Genomic DNA, 6,050 nt, shown 5'->3' with positions numbered 1-6,050 from the left:
GGTCTGTCCAACTCCCACCAAGAGTTCAACTACACATATTTATTTGTGCTATCAAATTAATGTAAAGGTTTCCCTTGCTCAAAAGCCAGTTGAATCCGACTCTAGGGTGCGGTGCTCATTTCCAAGCTGAAGAGCCAGTGCTGTCCAAAGACGTTTCCATGGTCATGTGGCCGGCATGACTAGACGCCGAGGCGCACGGAACGCTGTTACCTTCCCACCGAAGTGGTACCTATTTATCTACTTGCAATGTCTTGCTTTCAAACTGCTAGGTTGGCAGGACCTGGGGCCAGAGATGGGAGCTCACTCCATCATGCGGCACTTGGGTCTTGAACTGCTGAACTACCGTAGCTATCAAATTAGTACAATACTATTTTATTTTGGAATCAAACCAACATGCAAGAATTCTTGTAGGTTATTCATCATATTAAAAATAACTCAAATTAGGCAATTTATACATTAAGCTACTTCACAAATCTCATTTCAATGCTTAACATCTTTTATTACATATCTAATTCTGAACATGGCCCCAGAATGTGGATCACAAAATAGGCAGAACGGACCATCCAGAAAGGAAAGGGGATCCCTGCAAACCTAGAACTCCTACATCTACAGGGGAAAAACCCCCAAAACACATTTTAAAAAAGCTTCTCAAAATGGAGAAGTGAGGTTCAACTCCCAAAAAACAATACCAACAGCAAACTGTGTGTGTATTTAAAGCAAACTGGGGATGTATAGAAATTCTGCTTTCTGCTTTCTATAATCCATGCCTTCTCCTGTGATTACATTCTGATAACATGCTGTGCCTTGTTTCCTCTTACTAGCCACATGGCCTAAATAGCAATGCCATAAACCCACATTCTTTCACACTTCCATGCCAAATGCCAGACCTCATGGCTACACTTTCTGGCCCCATATGCAACAAGTCACGTACTAAATGAAGTAGCTAGAAGCTGGGTCACCTGACTGCAGGAGGAGTTTCCAAACTTCTAGCCATTCCTGTGTTGCAGCTATGGCAACCAACAACTGGACACACCTATGTCCATTCGTGATTGGCCGAATGGCCACAGTTAATCATGACTGGAATTAGGCTATAATTGTTCAATCCCAATGAAAGAGAGTCTCTTCTCTTGCTCTGCTCCTGCTCTCTCTGCTTGTTTTATGGCACCTAGAAATGCCGACTCATGAGGGACAAAGAACTGTTTTGTGAATTGGACCACATGGTTGAGCAAAGATGGATTTTTCCTTCAAAATCCCTTGGACTGTTCGGATATTCCTGAACTTGTTAAATCTTTTACTGTGTAGTTAAGGCAAATCGCCTTAGGCTTGTTATTTTGGTAAACTCTGGTAGTCTGGGTTAAGCTCTGTACTGAATAAAAATTATTCTTGTTTCTAAATGGTCTCTGATGTTGTACCTGAGTTCCAAGTCTAAATCTGGTGGCTAACCCTGACCACATGCTACCTTGGTAAGAGTGTGCACCTCTGAGTGAGTTGCTAACGTGTTAAATTCCAGATACCAACTGAGAGTTTGAACCTCTAATCTCAGGATGGGGGGAACTAATGTAGAGGTTCTGGTGGCACATTGTTCTGAAAACCTGAGAGGGTATAGCCTACCTCTGGATTTGTTGTTTAATGTACTGTAAAGGTACAGGGTTCCCTCCCATTCCTGGACTGGGTGGGTAAATCCTGTACAGGGGAGAAAGCAGTAGGAGGACAGGAACAGCCAAAACACAGAGAGTGTGTCAAAGATAGTGCAGCAGGAGTGGCGGTGGAGGAGCAGGACAACTTGTCAGTAATGCTTGGAGCCATCGGCCTCCAAGCAGCTGATCACTGGAAGGGACACTGAAGCAAAAAATCCAATTGCCACACTTTCTGCTTCAAAGCTTATTGCCACCTTGGCATTCTCGCCAATGGGGAGGAGTGGTTGGGAAACCCTGTTTCAACCTTCCCACTACAATCACCTCTAAATAGGACAAAAAGGGAGAAAATGGGAACACAGGGCAAATGGGATTTCTTTCCCCTGCAAATACCACAGCTTTTGCATGTGTGTGTGTACATGTGGGTGCACAATGAATTTACTCTCAGATTACTCTTCCGACAAGGAAGGTACAGAGAATTATCAGAGCTGAAAAACAAAGGCACAAACCAACATGCCTGCAATTAGTTATTAAAGTTTACAGACCAGTGTATTGTCAGGTCAAACGTGTAAATACATTTTCAGCAAAAATAAAATTTGGACCATACTGACTATATCTTAAATTACACAGCAATCCAGGTAGGGTGTGGTGAAAGCACACAGGGAGCTGGTAGTGGTGTCTGGACTACAGTACAGTGCCTAATACCTGGTATCATACCTTAGCATGACCTGAGACGAGGGTCCCCCTTTACCATACATGGGGCAACCCTCCCAGTTTCCTCACTGGCCACTTAATTACAAACTTTTCCCAAATCCACAAGCTCATGGAAAGCCCAGTTGATTCAGGCCAGTGTGAGTGCCAAAAGAGTGGCATCAGCTACCCTGAGATTTTTCTTTACAAAGGGGCACACATACGCTTTACTCTGTTAAAGTTTTCAAACCAAAGTATTCTCCAGACTTTTGTATGACTCACAAATTTGTTTAAATAAAAAATCCCCCCCAGAAGTCACACAGTCCAAATTCCTAAGGAGTATATTTGATGTCCCTCACAGTACACCAAATGCAATTCTTAGAATAGAGTCAGGGCAAGTCTCACTAAAGGCATTTGGTATCTGACAATATGCCTTTGTCTTAAAATAATTTTTAATCCATTTGTATTAGCCTCCTTAATCCTTCTAGATACCTACCACTCAGGTTGGGTGGATGCTGTAGAAAATAAATTACAACAATACAGCTTTTCCCCCTCAGCAATGTGCCATCTTGTGCCCTCTGGAGTAAAAAAAACAACAACAACAAATTTGGGATACATCTCTCCAAACTGATAGAGCTTGGGCTCACTTCTATCCAGCAGTGGGGAATTACAGTTGAAACTCTGTGCTAGCAAACTACCTCTGCACCACAGAATTTCCCGAATTCCACAGAGCCTTCACTCTGGCTCAGCTTAATTCTTTGCCCTCAGTGCTTCTAGAAGGGAGATACTTTTGTATTCCATACTCCCAGTACCTTTGTCCCTGCCAATGCGGCACAGTCAAAACTGTAAATTCTACAAGGAAATGCACTCCATACACCCCACCCCTATTCTATCTAAGTTCCTACCTAGATCAGATACATTTTACACATCCCTCCTCCTTGCAGAACATTCAAATGAGACCTCCATTAGAGTGGCCAAGTTTTGTGCGGCTGATAATCCAGACTTTCAACACCTAGCATGTATAAGAAGGTATTTAAATTTTCTTTAACGTCTAAACCTATATGTAGTGTGTACTAGATGTAGACTCTGTTGTTATAATGTTGTTTGATGTTTGGATTCACTATATAGCCATGGCGGTGCATCAATTATTGGTCATGCCCCTCCAATCAGCATTAGGGGGTGATTTGGAATCTAGTCACACATCTTTCTTTTGCCAATGACAGAGGGCATCTTCCTCCCCTGCCTCCCTCCCCAGCTTTGCCAATAAAGGAAGCAGTCTCCTTTCCTCCTCCCTCCTTGGCTTTGTCAATGAGGGAGGCAGCCTTCCTCCCTTCTTCCTGCCTCTTTCCTAGGTTTTACCAATGAGGGAGGGAGTCTCCCTCCCTCTTCCCACCTCCCTCCCCGGCTTTCCTTCTGTACTTTGCAGTTGCTCCTGTGCTCCTGTGTGCTCTGAAGCACGTGACCCAGTCTGTTTTTTGCACCTTATTTTGCTAGCTCATGCTAGCCATGAATTCCCCTCCTCAGCAGTTCATAAAGTAGGATTTTCTTTTCTTTTTTGCTTTATTTTTGCTCAGAGTGGGTGCAGTGTTCAAAGGTGGTTGGAAACAGAGAGATGGGTGGTGGAAGCAGCCTCTGTATTCTGCCTTTCACAGGTGGCCTTGTGACCAATGTTCCCTCTAAGCTTCACAATGTTGTGAGCAGAAATTCTACCTTATGAGCAAAAAAGCTAGTAGCATTAAAGTTGTAAGTCTACATTTGACTATTGCATAAGTTATTTTTAAGAAGATTATTTCCATAGCCTTGTAAAAATCTCAGAATGAATTCTTTTAAACTATATTTTAAGAATAATTTAAGAATAAATTATAAGAATCAAGTCAAACTTCATTACAGAAAATGTTCTCTATAAGGGTACACAAGGCCTCCATGGAACAAGTCTACCTGCCCCTTTCCCCTGTATTGGTAGACCTGGCCTCAGGAGAACAGGCCTACCCACACCTTTCTTGGTAATCTGGCCACAAGAGAACAGGTCTACTCACCCCTTTCCACTATGTTGGTAAACTGAAGGCCAAAACAATGCTTAAGTGATCAGAAAGGAAACTTAGATTATTTTGAAAGATATGGACATCTATTGGGCCCCAGAGGCTTGTTGTATTTTGTCAAGCAAAAGTTATATATTCCTGTTATAAAACTGTACATGGATTGTATATAGTAGAATTTGAAAGATGCTGTTCAACAGGGAATAATTAGCGTAATTATTTGTGGTAGTTTAAAACTCTTATTCAATTAAGAATATCAGCAAACATGTTCAAAGTTTAATCTAGAAATTAAGTACCATTAACAATGCAAAAAAAAATCTAATGTACTTCCAAGAGAAGAATAGTACAGACATAATTTGCCAAAAAAGTGCAGAATGACCTGAGAAAATATACATCCATTTGCCTGTAATGCCGTCCATGGAGGCAGATCAAGATGGGTAGCCGTGTTTGTCTGTAGCTGCAGTCGAAAAGAGCAGGAGTCTGGTAGCACCTTAAAGACTAACAACTGTGGCAGGGTACAAGCTTTTATGACTCAAATTTTGTTAGTCTTTAAGGTGCTACCGAACTCTTGCTCTTTTCTATTGCCTGTAATGCAATACATTTTTTTCCATTTCAAAAAATATTTTTAAATATAGTTTCAATCCCTTTAACAAGGCTGTAGATCAAATAAAGTAGTAACTGTGGGGAAAATAGTTTGTCCACAGTGATAGAAAGTGATAGCAGCCACAAGAAGCCTTTAATAGTTAGTCCTCTCTATAGCTGTCTGGTCATCATCGATATATCTAAATCTCAGTGTGGCCCCATCTGGGAGATACTGGAATCCAGAGCTTGGGGACATGTACAGAGAAAACATATTTTTACAAACTTGGCAAGCAAGTATCTGGCTTCCCCAGGCAGGAAACTTTATGTGGCCTTCATGGACCTGAAGACCGCTTTCGACTCAATCAACCGCGGTAGGCTATGGTGTAAATTGGCAGATTCTACAACAGATAGAAGACTATTGGCTCTAATTATGAATCTATACACCGACACTTCCGCCCAAATTAGATATAATTGGCAGGGTCAACTCACCTCTAGCTTCCAAACCAACAAGGGTGTGAAACAAGGCTGCCTGCTTGCTCCGTCCTTATTTAATCTATTTGTTAACAATATGATTCCATTTGTGAAATCACAGGCTAGACATCCCCCTTTCCTCGCAAACACACCAATTTCAATTCTTCTTTACGCAGATGATGCCATCCTTCTCTCTAAAACAGAACTAGGTCTAAAATCAATAATAAATGCATTCATTACATATTGCAATGAAGAGGACCTTAAAGTTAATTACTCCAAATCAAAGATCCTTAGGTTCTCTAAAACCTTTCATAATGGACCTAATGGACCTAAGGTGATAAGCGCACTGGGAGGGACCTTGGAGAGAGTCCCCTCCTTTAACTACCTGGGTATCATTTTTAACTACAACCTATCATGGAAACCACATATTCAGGCGGCCCTCAAAGCTGCAAATATCACAATTAAGGCTATTAAAAAATTATTTTATTCCAAAGGTGCTAAACATATACCAGCTGCCATTAAGATTTTCAATGCCAACATTGCCCCGCAGATCCTGTACGGGTGAGCGGTGTGGACTGAAGGTGTATCTGACATCCTTGAGTCACCCCTACACACTTTTCTGAGGGAAATTGCGGCA

The sequence above is a fragment of the Gekko japonicus genome, unplaced genomic scaffold (genome assembly GCF_001447785.1).
Source record: "Gekko japonicus isolate JY-2015 unplaced genomic scaffold, Gekko_japonicus_V1.1 scaffold1983, whole genome shotgun sequence".
In the NCBI taxonomy this organism is placed as follows: domain Eukaryota; kingdom Metazoa; phylum Chordata; class Lepidosauria; order Squamata; family Gekkonidae; genus Gekko; species Gekko japonicus.
The sequence above is the reverse complement of the archived record's forward strand: the minus strand, read 5'-3'. Positions refer to the sequence as shown.